The 14776-nt window shown below is 41.2% G+C and overlaps 1 pseudogene; it reads left to right on the forward strand.

Annotated features, from left to right (window-relative positions):
- The first annotated feature begins 3544 nt into the window (after positions 1 to 3544).
- LOC130097672 (uncharacterized) lies at positions 3545 to 8019 on the forward strand (annotated as a pseudogene).
- The last annotated feature ends 6757 nt before the right edge of the window (positions 8020 to 14776 follow it).

Below are 14776 nucleotides of genomic sequence, written 5' to 3' on the forward strand. Positions count from 1 at the left end.
TATGATCCCAACCCAACTTTGATTAACGGCGATATTTTTTTTATCGCCCGATAATAGTCTCACGTTAACGCAGCACGTTAACGCCGATAACGGCCCAGCACTAGTTTTCTTACAATACTAATGAGAATTTTTAATCAAAGTATATTACAAACTTTTAATTTAGACCCTAAAGAATCATATTAGCTTGTACAAAAATGGCATTGTATGACCTCTTTTAGTATATTACAATAGAAAACTTTGTGAAATAATATTCAGTATTATAGATACAGCCTTGATAAGCCTAAGAAACTTCTTTAAAAACTTTACTGATCCAAAACTTTTGAACGGCAGTGTATTATACTTTAAAAATGTTTTCTCAGGTAACTTAAAATGTACATCATTTAGTTATATCAAGGGTCAAATCAAATAGAAAGAGCACATTAAAGTTAAAAGTTACACACGTTTTTGTGTATGCACTGTACAGGTCTGGTATAAAGAATGATTTGGCTCAGGTGGCTGAAATGTCCGCCTAATAGAGAAATGCTTCAGACTGGTAGTTATCATGTCAGCCAGTATTTTGATGCAGACATCCATCATCATGGGGATCATGTCATCCCCGTGCAGAGACCTTTTGTACTTCTTGCAGATGTATTTTCTTTTATTTCTTTGACTTTGGGGACTGTGTTTCCAATAGAATTTCTAACCTCTCTTTTTTTGTGTGACTATTCATAAAATAAAATATTCAAATTATGTTGTAAAGTGTTTTTCACAATACATGCCATTTCAAAGCAGCCTTATAGAAAATGTGCATGTCTCTATTACAATTTAGTCTGATTTATAATATAAATAAACTTTTCAACTTGAATGACGTTGTATCATTTGATTTATATTATGAGGTTTCTTCTCTTGTATACTCTGTTTGATTAACACACTGGAAGCAATATTGACATGACATACTGATACATTTCCTCACTGCTATTCACAATGTACTTTTATTAAAGTATTTTGGGTGTAATACATTATGTTTACTGTCTGATGTAGTGGAAAGTAAAAGTTTTATGAACATGCCCTCTGACCTTCCCTATTTACTTTGTTAACAGACACTGTTATTGTGGAGTTTCCAAACACAACTCCGTCTGAAGTGCGAGCGACCATCAGGCGCAAGTGCAACAACGAGCAATTTAACAAGTAAAATTGAAGTTTGCTTGCTGTTCCACAAGTGCCACAATGTTTAAATTTTTTTTTCAGCATTCTTTTTATTTTAAAAACATGGTGCATTTTGTTCTGTTTTTCAATGCTAAAAACATTTGAGGCTTTAATAAACACAGTTTGAGTTCTTTATGTGTATCTGTGTGGTATTGAAGTTACATTTTATTTATTGTAATGACCCTGACAAGTGCATTCAGCTTTGGGGAAGAAAGTATATTTTTACTCAAAAAAAAATATTTATGGTATATTTCTTGTTTGTTTGGAAGACACTCTTAATTAATTTGTAATGTACTTGTAATACAAAAAGTACTAGCTTTGTGGAAGAAAGTATATTTTTACTCAAAAAAAATATATATATTTATGGTATATTTCTTGTTTGTTTGGAAGACACTCTTAATTAATTTGTAATGTACTTGTAGTACAAAAAGTACGCTTTAATATCACTAATCAAGCATGAAAATACGCATGTACTTAAAGTGTACTAAGTATATTTGAAATTGTCTCAATTTAGCATCAAAAAGTACACTAAATACACTTAAAGTTATACTTTGGTATAATTTAATTATAACTAAAATACACTTAGTACAAATTTTTTTTATCCAAAATAGCACATTTCAAGTTAACTAATCATTAACACACTTGAAGTATACTGACAATTAGTATGGCTGCAAGTATACTTAGCATACTTTTTTTTCACTAGGGAAGCAACGCACAAAATGTGTCTGTCACAGTGGATATTTGGTCCGATAGAAAAATGAGGGGGTTTCTTGGAGTAACTGTTCACTTCATTGAGGCAGCTGATGAGAAGATAAAGCTTAATTTGAATTTACTGGCCTTGCAAAGGCCCACACACCGCTGAAAGAATCACTGAGCAATTTGAGGCCATTTGTGATGATTTTAACATTAAAGCTGATTTCACGCTGAAGAGCAAGAAGGTCAACAGCCTGAACATGAGGTGGGGCTGTTTGCAGCATATCATAAGAGACGGAGGAAAAACATTGGGACCACTCCAGCACATCAGCTAAGTCACTACATTGACATATCTGAAGGACAGAACGCCCTCTTGTTCTGGGCTATAAACCGGAGCACCCTTCCTGCACTATTGCGGGTGGCCATCAGGGTCTTGGCAGTGCCTGCATCTAGTGCTCCAGTGGAGCGTGTTTTCAGCCATGGAGGCATCATATTACGGCCCCGTCGTGCACAAATGTCTGACAGACTTTTGGCCAATTTGATCTTTTGCAAGTGCAATGCATCATAGTGCCCAAAGAAAAGATCAATCACTCTCACTGACTCAAACATTCATTTCACTCACATTGACTCTCTCTCAGGATTAAGTATGGTAGCACAGCATTTTTAAATGACTGTCTTCGTGAGTTTATCTGCATCCATGTTGCATGTTTCCTCTTTCACTGGTAAAGTGTGGTATGGTAGCAGTTATTTCTTATGCATCTGTGTTTTTCTTATTCGGGTTTATTTTAGGTTCCAAATACCGTATACCGAATATAAGACGACCCTGAATATAAGACGACCCCCCCATTTTGCAGACTTATTTTTGTGGAAAAAATCTGGTTTTCAAAATAATTTTAAGAGCAAATTTCCGAGGCGTTGTTCCAAATGCCTCGCATCACCTGTGCCTCGTGTTGAGGCCCGCTCGTCGGCGGAGACCGGCACATATGCGCTTCCTGATGGCCATGACTGCGGCTGCCCTGAGTGCGACGGGATGGATTTAACCACCCTGCGGGGTCGTCTGGCCGTTTTTGACGACGAACCGGCTCCCGCTCTCTCTCTCTCTCCCCCGCTCTGCTCGAGCCGCGCAAGAAAAAGCGCCGTTCACAGAGGATGCCAGAGCGGATGGAGACAAGCGGGCAGAGACCCGCCCCCCCTGTTCACATATCGCGTCTTTTGCGCGCTCAAGTTCGTTATTTAAGGGTGCTTTCACACTTGGTTCGATTGCCTGTTCCGAACCCGAGTTTGATTGCTCCCCCCTCTCCCTGCCCCCGATGGACTGTGTTCACAAATATTATTTGTATCCGAACCGCGGTACGCTTGCGTCATCAAGCTGCAGCTGGCGCGTAATCATGTTGCTTGGTAACCGGCGCCGCTATGAATGAAAAGGCGTCAAAATGGATAGAATTGGTCGCTTCACATTTGTTTTTCTTTTTTTTAATTGATGTTTTATAAATAAGGTTCGGGAGGAACACGTTCTAATGATCAAACAATCAAGTCAGCCAGCTGTCAGCAATCAGTAATCAACTAGTCCACTCAATCAGCACAAATAAAGCCTATAAATACTCACAGTCAACTCACCCATATTCCTCGACAGTTTTCAGCATTTGGCGTACTGCTTTGCTAAAAGATGTCCCAAATGCAACTTTCACCGTCCGATGACGAGCTCAACCATGCTCCGCCGCCATCAGCTGGCCCCAGGACAACCTCTCCGCCTGATACCGCCTCCGAGCCCCACGTTTCATCTCGTGGGCGCCGGTCAGTACAAACAACTCCTCGCACGCCAAGACGTCGAGGTCTACCCTCACCTCCACCGGCGAGGACTCCAGCTTCCTCGCCAGCGTCCTCCTATCGTTCGGCCGTGCCAACGATTCCGCCTATTGGAAAGTGGACAGTCTTGAGTCTGAGACAAGCGCTGATAAATTCTGATATTCAGCCCTCGCGCAGGATGACTAAAGTGCAACTTTACAACCTGTATGTTACCTTACAATCTTCAAATATCTCTCCTAAATCCACCCCAGGTTCCAAGGCGGCCAGTAGGCCGGGAAATTCTCGCGAGGCCCCGAATTCGCCTCGCCCGACTCCGCCACCTTCCCGTGCATGGTCCGGTTTGCCGCGCGCATCGGCCCGGGGCGCCAGGATTTCTGCGAGCCTGGGTCGCGCTCCAGATTCCACCGCCACGAGACCTCGCCCGCCTCCCGCTTCACCTCAGCTTTTCAACACGGCGCTTCCCGCTGCAGCGCCATACACAGCTGGGCCCGCCGGCTCTCATTCCGCTTCCCAGTTTTTTTCTCCTGCTGTTTCTAACCCTTTTCCTCTGCAGTGGCCTCCGGCTCCCGTAGCAGACGCTAGCGTGAGGTTGCCTCCGCTAGCGGTGGAGACTCAAACTTTCCACCATTTTCCAGCACCTACGGCTAACCCCTCCCCTTTTCAGTGGCCTGCAGCCCAAGCAAGTGCAAGACCACCTCCGCTTGCAACACAGGCTCAGGCATCTCATCCATTTCCTCCTTTTCCCCCTGGTGCTTTTCTCAATTTTCCTTCTCAAACCCCACAGGCCGACCTAAGCGTGACGTTGCCTCCGCCGATGGTCGCATCCCAGGCTTCTCTCCCTTACAGCTATCTTCTAAATGCCAAATCACAATATTCTCTCTTCACAGCTACCCCGATGCCAGTTCCACCAAACGCCGTCGCTCTGGAGCCTCCCCCGGTGACTCAAAACATCCGAGCACAGATTCTGGCAGGTGCGGATGTAGATCTCTCACATTTACTTTCTCTGCTTCCCGTATCCGATTCCAACCGTCAGTTAGACTGCGGGGATTTTTCAGTCACCTTAAAAAATCAAAATACACATTCGTCACGTTTACTTTCTTTTTCAGAGTTTTCAATTGCTTTCAGCCACTTCACAGACATCATTTGCTCAGCCTTCCCTCATAGGCGACGCGAACTGAATGACTATTTAGCGCTGATAGCCGAGCTCGCGTTGTCCTACGGGGGAGGGCACTTTTACACATACCACAAACTCTTTTCAGCAAAATGCGCTGTCAGGGTTTCTCAGTGGAACCAATGCCCTTACTGGGGAGCACTAGACACTGACTTACACAGCAGAGTTTTCCTCGGCTGCAGGAATATTTCCTGCGCGGTCTGCAGGTCAGTGGCACATTCCACAACATCGTGCCCCCAAGTTAACCCCTTCGTTCCCCTACGCCCTGAAACAGCACCAGTCAAATCCACCAGCTACACACCAAGACCGGCGACTAGCAACCTACACGAGTCTAAATTCAGCTCCAGAGCACTTACAGACAACAAACAGCCATGCAACAATTTTAATATTGGCAAATGCACCAGGCAGCGTTGTCGGTACTTGCACATATGCAGCTTCTGCGGCGGTGCTCATGCCCGTCCTGTATGCCCTGTGTATAAAGATGTCAATAAAAGATCTAAAAATTATTTATCGACTCCCGTGAATATTTCTCGCCTTTCCATCGAACTAGCTCACCACCCAGACTCTGACTTCACCGAATATCTGCTGTCTGGCCTACAACAAGATTTTATACCGGGAGTGGTTTGTCCGCTCTCCCAAAACATCATCTGCGATAGTCTCCAATCGGCTCTCGCCGAGCCCGACGTGGTAGACAACCTGATTAAAAAAGAAGTCGAGTCAGGCTTCATGATTGGCCCTTTTGATGAGCCTCCTTTCAAAGTTTTTCGCATTAGCCCCATTGGAGTGGCTACGAGAAAGTTTTCAGGTAAGAAACGCCTCATAGTCGATCTGTCAGCTCCACATATATCCCTGTTCCCAAGCATTAACAGCCTGATCCCACTCGATAAATTTTCTCTCAAATATCACGACGTAGATCACGCAGTCGACTTGATAAAAATCGTGGGTCGGGGTGCCTGGCTCGCAAAAATCGACATCACTTCGGCTTTTAAAGTGATGCCCATCCACCCGGATTCATGGCACTTATTCGGAGTGCGCTGGCATGGGAAATTCTATTTCGCCGTTCGCTTAACTTTTGGATGCAAAAGTAGCCCCAAAATTTTTGACATGCTATCTGAAGCCATTTGCTGGATCTTGTCAAACAATTACGCAATTCCTCATCTCATTCATCTGCTGGACGATTTTCTAATAATTTCGCCTCCCGGCGCCATTCCAGCAGCCCAGATCCTCACAGTTCAAAAAGTATTTTCCGAGCTCGGAATCCCCATCGCCCAGGAAAAAACCATGGGTCCCGCCACATCCATCGAGTTCCTTGGCATTAATCTAGATTCAGTTCGATTCCAGGCCTCCCTGCCCAAGGAAAAAATCGATAGAGTAATCCTCATCTCATCTACCCTCGTGGACAGTCCAAAGTGTTCCAAACGCGAACTCCTATCCATGCTCGGCCACTTAAACTTCGCCATGCGCATTATTCCACAAGGCCGCCCTTTCATTTCTCATCTCCTCTCCCTCGCGTCTTCAGTCCACGCACTAGAGGATCTAATTTCCATAACTTCAGCATGCCGCGACAAACTCGGGCTATGGATAACTTTCCTTAAACAGTGGAACGGCCTATCTTTTTTTTATAAAGATCTAATTTCCTCCCCCATCGACATCCAGCTATTCACAGATGCAGCCCCCTCCGTTGGCTTTGGAGGGTTCTACCAAGGACGCTGGTTCGCGTCTACGTGGCCCCCCCAAATACAGGACACGCTACAGTCCTCTGCATTATTCGAGCTCTACCCTCTCGTAGTAGCAGCCTTCCTGTGGGGGAAAGAATGGACTGCTAGCAGTATTGTAGTGCATTGTGACAACGAAGCTACAGTCCAGTGCATTAATAAAGGCCGTTCCCATTCACCCGCACTGATGCCACTTTTAAGACGTCTAATCTGGATTTCCGCATGTGATCAATTTATCATAATCGCTAAACACATCCCCGGGTCAAAAAAACAATTTGCTGACTCTCTGTCTCGCTTTATGTTTCAGAAATTCAGGATGCTGGCTCCAGAGGCAGACAAGTTCCCAACTCCAGTACCTCATTATTCGGAATTAATATTCCCATAACCCACCCGCAAAATTCCCTCCTCAACATATCGCTCGACACCATTCTCCAAGCAGTTTCCCCCAGAACTCTCCAATCCTATGTGACCGCATGGAGATGTTTTAAAGCCTTCCACCTTTCTTATAACACGCCATTCCCTGATTTTTCCCTCCTTACAATAACCTCCTTCATCTCTTACCTTAACAGCGTTAAAAGCCTCCAAGTTGGGTCCATCAAAAGCTACTTAAGCGGCATCCAATTTTTTCACAAATTGATTCACGGCGCCCCCTCTCCGGAAATAAATAATTCACAAACCTCCCTCTTAATTAAAGGCATCCAACGTTCCCAGCCCACCCGCCCGGATACCAGACAACCGATAACGTTGGATATTCTTACTAAATGCATTCATACCCTCCGCTCAGGCTACCGATCCCTTAATACCTCTCGCAGACTCGACGCCATGTTCATTTTAGCCTTTTTTGGTTTCCTAAGATGCTCGGAACTGGCTATCACTTCCAGGTTCGACCCAAAAATCCACCCAAACATCTCAGATCTTTCAGTGCTTGACAGCGATACAATATCTTTTCTGATTAAACAAAGCAAAACAGATCAAACCAAAAAAGGCCACTTCATATATATTTTCAACCTCTCGTCACCAATTCAACCATTCCAAACTATACTAGCTTACCTCCAACTGAGAATCTCTCATGTTAAATCCCCTCTCTAACCCCTGTTCATTGACGACGACTCTAAACCCGTGACACGCTTTTGGTTCCAAAAACACTTAAAATCTGTTCTCCAACTATCAGGCATCCCAGCAGAGAATTTCTCCAGTCATTCCTTTCGCATCGGAGCAGCAACCTCAGCAGCCCAAAAAGGCCTCTCTCAACAACAGATCCAAGCGCTTGGAAGATGGTCCTCAGACGCGTTCCAAACCTATATCAGAACTAATCGTTTCCATATCAAAAAAGCCCACCAAATCCTCATTAGTAAAAAAAATAAAAATAAAAATAAAAAAGCCTTCTATTTTTCTCCGTCCAGCAAACATTTATCTCCCAGCAGACACAGCGAGAGCCTTCCCGGTTGAGCTTCTATGTCTTCTCTCTCCGTCCAGCGAGTAGTGATCTCCCAGCGGACCCAGAGACAGCCTTCCCGGTCGAGTATTTATATCTCTTCTTTCTCCGTCCAGCGAGTATTGATCTCCCAGCGGACTCAGCGAGAGCCTTCCCGGTCGAGCTTCTATGTCTTCTCTCTCCGTCCAGCGAGTATTGATCTCCCAGCGGACCCAGAGACAGCCTTCCCGGTCAAATATTTATATCTCTTCTTTCTCCGTCCAGCGAGTATTGATCTCCCAGCGGACACAGCTAGAGCCTTCCCGGTCGAATATTTATATATTTTCTTTCTCCGTCCAGCGAGTATTGATCTCCCAGCGGACCCAGAGACGGCCTTCCCGAGCGAGTATTTATATCTCCTCTTTCTCCATCCAGCGAATATTGATCTCTCAGCGAACACAGCGAGAGCCTTCCCGGTCGAGCTTCTGTCTTCTCTCCGTCCAGCGAGTATTGATCTCCCAGCGGACCCAGAGACAGCCTTCCCGGTCAAGTATATATATCTCCTCTTTCTGCTCCCAGCGGACTCCGCGAGAGCTCCCTTGGACTGGTAAGGCTTACCCTTTCCGAGGCTGGGACCATTGCCACAACAACCCTCCCGTTCGAACATCCATACTCACCCGTCCGACACCGTAAGCATTGAACTCTCGTCGGACACCGCAAGCTCTCCCAGCCAAACTACCAGGCTCTCCTTGAAATGCCAGCCCGCCAATCTCTGCGCTCTTTTCGGGGGGTCTTTAAGCAGGCGGCTGTCCTTTACTCACTTTGCTTTTGGGGAGTACTCTGGGTTCGGGCCCAATTTCCGAGCTCGGAGCCCTCCCCCCGGACAGCACGCCAAATACGCATAACCATTTTTATTCTCTGATCATTGGTAAGTGTGAACTCGTGAATTGATGTTTTATTAACAAGGTTCGGGAGGAACACGTTCTAATGATCAATCAAGTCATTCCAGCCAGCTGTCAGCAATCAGTAATCAACAGGTCCACTCAATCAGCATGAGTAAAGCCTATAAATATTCGCAGTCGAATCACCCATAGTTCTCGACAGTTTTCAGCATCCCTCCACCACCCCATCTCCTCACACTTGCCTGATTATCTTCCTAAACAGAGATACGGGGGGAGTACTCTGGGTTTGGGCCCAATTTCTGAGCTGGGAGCCCCGCCACTGTTGTGCTGCTTAATATTTTTGGAACTATTTTCTTTGATTCATTGATTATGCCAGGGTTTCTCAAACTCCGTCCTGGAGGGCCGCTGTCCTGCAGAGTTTAGCTCCAACCCTGATCAAACACACTTACCTGTGACTTTCTAGTGATCCTGAAGACCTTGATTAGCTTGCTCATGTGTGTTTAATCAGGGTTGGAGCTAAACTCTGCAGGACAGCGGCCCTCCAGGACTGAAGTTGAGAAACCCTGGATTATGCTAATAAAAAGTAAAAAAGAACAGCATTAATTAAAAACATAAATATTTTATAACACTTTACGATCACTTTTTTTTTATACATTTAACACATCCTTGTTGAATAAAAGTATTAATTAACAAAAAAGTAATAAATAAGAAGGAAAAAAATTACTGACCGCAAACATAGTTTGAATAGTAGTGTATATATTGTAACACAAAATCTCTATTTTGAATAAACACTGTTCTTTTTAACTTTTTATTTCTCAAATAATCCTGAAATAATGTATTTTCGACATTATAAATTAGCATATTAGAATGATTTCGGAAGGATCATGTGACACTGAAAATTCAGCTTTGCTTCACAGGAATAATTTATAATTTAAAACCCGCCGGCGGGCCCATTTGCCATTGCATGTTTAAAACAATAATATCTTAGTAAAAACCTAAAGTAATATTGCCAAACTATATATCATTTGAAAGCTTAAAATCTCTAGTTTTCATATTTGGTGGCTGTTATCTAAAATATATTACAGAGGAGCAGAAATTTATCAATTTGCAACAAGAATATTTCATATTCATTAGGAGTATTTAGGCCTTTATTTTGAAATAACAATAAACATGAAAAATCATGAAAGATTGGTAGAAACCTCAGTTTGTTTTCATGCCATTTTATGAGAAAAAAAGGTCTGAAAATGTTTTAAATATAAAGAAAGATGTATGGATTCTCGATTTGTAATGCGGCTGCGAGCTATAACGCTATAACGTAGTCTTTATGCATTTATTAGAGGTTTAATTCAAATCAAATACTGCCAAACCACCCATACTACTTCTGAATAGGATGTCTACTTCATAAATTGTATGAAAATTATGGAAATACATGGTTCAGATCACTCAAAACATATGAAAATGGAGGCGCCCTTATATGGGCAGTAATGGAGTCTGGTGTTCACCTAGTGAAAAAGTTGGGTACTGCGCCCGAATAAAATCTTACTGAAAGCTCATTTTTTGAGATATCAACCTAAAATTTGGAACACAACTTGTTTAGATATTTGGCTTTAATTTTCTAGCAGTTTTAGTGTAAAACATATTTTATAATATATATATTTTATATAAAATATAAATAATTATATTTTTACATTCTATATTTTCATAAACTCAAACTTATATAACTTTTTTTCTGTTTCATTTTTTACAATTTCTAGACTTCTACAATAATCTGGAAAATGTCTCCTTTAAAACAAGACCAGCCATAGGTCTATATTCCAAAGCATTCCTGAATTACAACCATTTAAGTTTGGATAGTGATTTTTATGTCTATGCAAAAAAAAGGGGGGTGACAGTTAAGTAAAGGGGTCATATAATGGTACATGCACTTTTACAAGTTGATTGTACTGATATGTGTGTTGGCAGTGCCTGTACACAACCATCATATAATGATAAAAATCCATCCAGTGTTTTTGTTTTAATCTCCTTATATGTTTTCCCCTGCCTCAAATCGAGCCGTTCGAGCTTGTGACGTCACACGCTCGGAAGCCCCTCCCACGAGTATTGATTGACAGCAGCGTTTCAACACAGACCCGCCCTCGCTCGTGAGGGAGCTGTCAATCATAGTCCGCGCAGACCGGCGCGGTCATTGTTGATATGCTGGAGCACTGTCTATGAGCAGAATGGCGTCTAAGCGATTGTGGTGTTCTGTTCTTGGGTGCAATAACGAACACAGCAGTCATTTTAATGTTCCTAAATCCGAACCGCTGAAGACGTAGTGGCTGAGTTTGTTTTTGAAGGGAATATTCCCCACGAGCAACGTCAATGCTCTCATGTTTGCGCGAATCATTTCTCACCAGACTGCTTTATAAACGAGGGTCAGTATAAAGCTGGTTTTGCTAAGAAGCTGCTCATGAAAAAAGATCGGTACCAGCTATTCGTGTTCCTGCTGAACCTCCAGAACAACTGAAGTGAGTGTAACGTTTTATTAAACTTTATATTGCAAATCGCTTCACGATGAATGCGTCTAAGGTTTACACTCAGGATACATTACTGCATGTTTTCTATGTACGACGTTCTCCATATAATTCATAATCCCACGTTTATAATGAACAATGCGTTATGGTTATTGTGTTACAAACGGTGTACGCACAGAACAGAGAGGCGGGGTGAGCAAAGCTCATGATCATTTAAAGGCATATGCACTGAAACGGCGTGCTGAAAACAGAGCTGTTTTTGACCAGGTAAAATAAGTGTTTTCTTTAGAGGTGGGCATAGATTAATTTTTTTAATCTTAGAAACAAACTGTGTTATATTGTTTTCATGTTATCACTGTGAAGCGCTTTGATACAATCTGTATTGTAAAAAGCGCTATATAAATAAAGGTGACTTGACTTGACTTGACTAGATTAATCTAGATTAATATTGAAATTAATCTAGATTAATCTAGATTAAAATGGCTCATTTGAATTATCCCGAAGGCATTCAGAATATGTGTGCTACCCAAATAATGACTAAAAGTAAGTCTTTGAGAATAGTTTGCCTCGCGTAGGGATGTGCATTTCTGCCAAAAATGCCATTCGACAATCGAGGAGCAAAAGTCGAATATCGTAAAAAAAAAAAAAAAAAACAACAACAAAAAAACGCAATGACAGAAAGGGAGGCCAATTTCATCTTTAGCGATTTGTCATCAAACAAACTGTTTATTAATTGAACAAGTAACTTGTTTTCGTCCTTTTTTTTAACATAGTAGGCTAATTGGAAGAAGAAGAAAAAAACAATACGCACGACAGTCCGTTTTTGCATCGCCAATGCTCGTTAGATCAAAAAATAATGTCATCATATGTCATAAGAATTTTATGTGAACCTGCCTTGTTACTGCAATAGCCTCATTTTTAAACAAATTAGTTTCAATCAATGTAAACTATTCGTGTGATTATGCCACTGCGCAATACACACACAATGTATTGCCTGAATGAAATGAAATCGAATGTATCGTCCTGTGGAATCATTCATTCACAGACAGCATACGAAGATGTTCAACTAATAAAGATCTTCATCGCTGGCAAAAATATGATGCATTTGCAGATTTGCATTCACTAGACTAGACTGTAGATCGGCCACTTCATCCAACGCTCTTGATGCTCTTAAATCTTCCTGTTTCGACTCCGAGTGTGAATTGAAAGCGCTTCATACGATTCAGTGCGCGAGGAACTGAACAGATCAACTGATTCGCGAACCGATTTAGACAGATCATCTGACAACTTGTTTGATGAAGTCTTTGAACAGAATCGACTCAAAAGAGTGATTCATTTGTAAATGAGCATCGCTCATGCCCATACAAAGGACACAGCGAGCTTGGAATAAACTCATTTAACAACGTATTGCATTAAAATAAAGTAACAAGAGGACGTCGACCAACGTAACAAAGTAAAAGTACACCTTGTGTCCCTGACAGGAAAATACCCTCCTGCGCGATCTGTGACAGTAGGCGCGGCGTCATACACATTAGAATTGCGCGAAAATATAACGATATTCGAAAAAGCTATTTATGATCCCAACCCAACTTTGATTAACGGCGATATTTTTTTTATCGCCCGATAATAGTCTCACGTTAACGCAGCACGTTAACGCCGATAACGGCCCAGCACTAGTTTTCTTACAATAGGCCTACTAATGAGAATTTTTAATCAAAGTATATTACAAACTTTTAATTTAGACCCTAAAGAATCATATTAGCTTGTACAAAAATGGCATTGTATGACCTCTTTTAGTATATTACAATAGAAAACTTTGTGAAATAATATTCAGTATTATAGATACAGCCTTGATAAGCCTAAGAAACTTCTTTAAAAACTTTACTGATCCAAAACTTTTGAACGGCAGTGTATTATACTTTAAAAATGTTTTCTCAGGTAACTTAAAATGTACATCATTTAGTTATATCAAGGGTCAAATCAAATAGAAAGAGCACATTAAAGTTAAAAGTTACACACGTTTTTGTGTATGCACTGTACAGGTCTGGTATAAAGAATGATTTTGCTCAGGTGGCTGAAATGTCCGCCTAATAGAGAAATGCTTCAGACTGGTAGTTATCATGTCAGCCAGTATTTTGATGCATCCAAAGACATCCATCATCATGGGGATCATGTCATCCCCGTGCAGAGACCTTTTGTACTTCTTGCAGATGTATTTTCTTTTATTTCTTTGACTTTGGGGACTGTGTTTCCAATAGAATTTCTAACCTCTCTTTTTTTGTGTGACTATTCATAAAATAAAATATTCAAATTATGTTGTAAAGTGTTTTTCACAATACATGCCATTTCAAAGCAGTCTTATAGAAAATGTGCATGTCTCTATTACAATTTAGTCTGATTTATAATATAAATAAACTTTTCAACTTGAATGACGTTGTATCATTTGATTTATATTATGAGGTTTCTTCTCTTGTATACTCTGTTTGATTAACACACTGGAAGCAATATTGACATGACATACTGATACATTTCCTCACTGCTATTCACAATGTACTTTTATTAAAGTATTTTGGGTGTAATACATTATGTTTACTGTCTGATGTAGTGGAAAGTAAAAGTTTTATGAACATGCCCTCTGACCTTCCCTATTTACTTTGTTAACAGACACTGTTATTGTGGAGTTTCCAAACACAACTCCGTCTGAAGTGCGAGCGACCATCAGGCGCAAGTGCAACAACGAGCAATTTAACAAGTAAAATTGAAGTTTGCTTGCTGTTCCACAAGTGCCACAATGTTTAATTTTTTTTTCAGCATTCTTTTTATTTTAAAAACATGGTGCATTTTGTTCTGTTTTTCAATGCTAAAAACATTTGAGGCTTTAATAAACACAGTTTGAGTTCTTTATGTGTATCTGTGTGGTATTGAAGTTACATGTTATTTATTGTAATGACCCTGACAAGTGCATTCAGCTTTGGGGAAGAAAGTATATTTTTACTCAAAAAAATATATTTATAGTATATTTCTTGTTTGTTTGGAAGACACTCTTAATTAATTTGTAATGTACTTGTAATACAAAAAGTACTAGCTTTGTGGAAGAAAGTATATTTTTAGTCAAAAAAATATATATTTATGGTATATTTCTTGTTTGTTTGGAAGACACTCTTAATTAATTTGTAATGTACTTGTAATACAAAAAATACTTTAGCTTTGGGGAAGAAAGTATATTTTTACTCAAAAAAAAAATATATTTATGGTATATTTCTTGTTTGTGTTACATGTGTGTCCTGTGTTTCCCCCCGTCATTGTGATTTGGTTGAGTCCTGTGTTAGTTTTCCCGCTCCTCGTTAGTTCTCAGTTCCTTCACCTGTCTACCTGTC

This window comes from Rhinichthys klamathensis, unplaced genomic scaffold, assembly GCF_029890125.1.
Source record: "Rhinichthys klamathensis goyatoka isolate OS25496 unplaced genomic scaffold, OSU_Roscu_1.1 h1tg000223l_1, whole genome shotgun sequence".
Classification (NCBI taxonomy): Eukaryota; Metazoa; Chordata; class Actinopteri; order Cypriniformes; family Leuciscidae; genus Rhinichthys; species Rhinichthys klamathensis.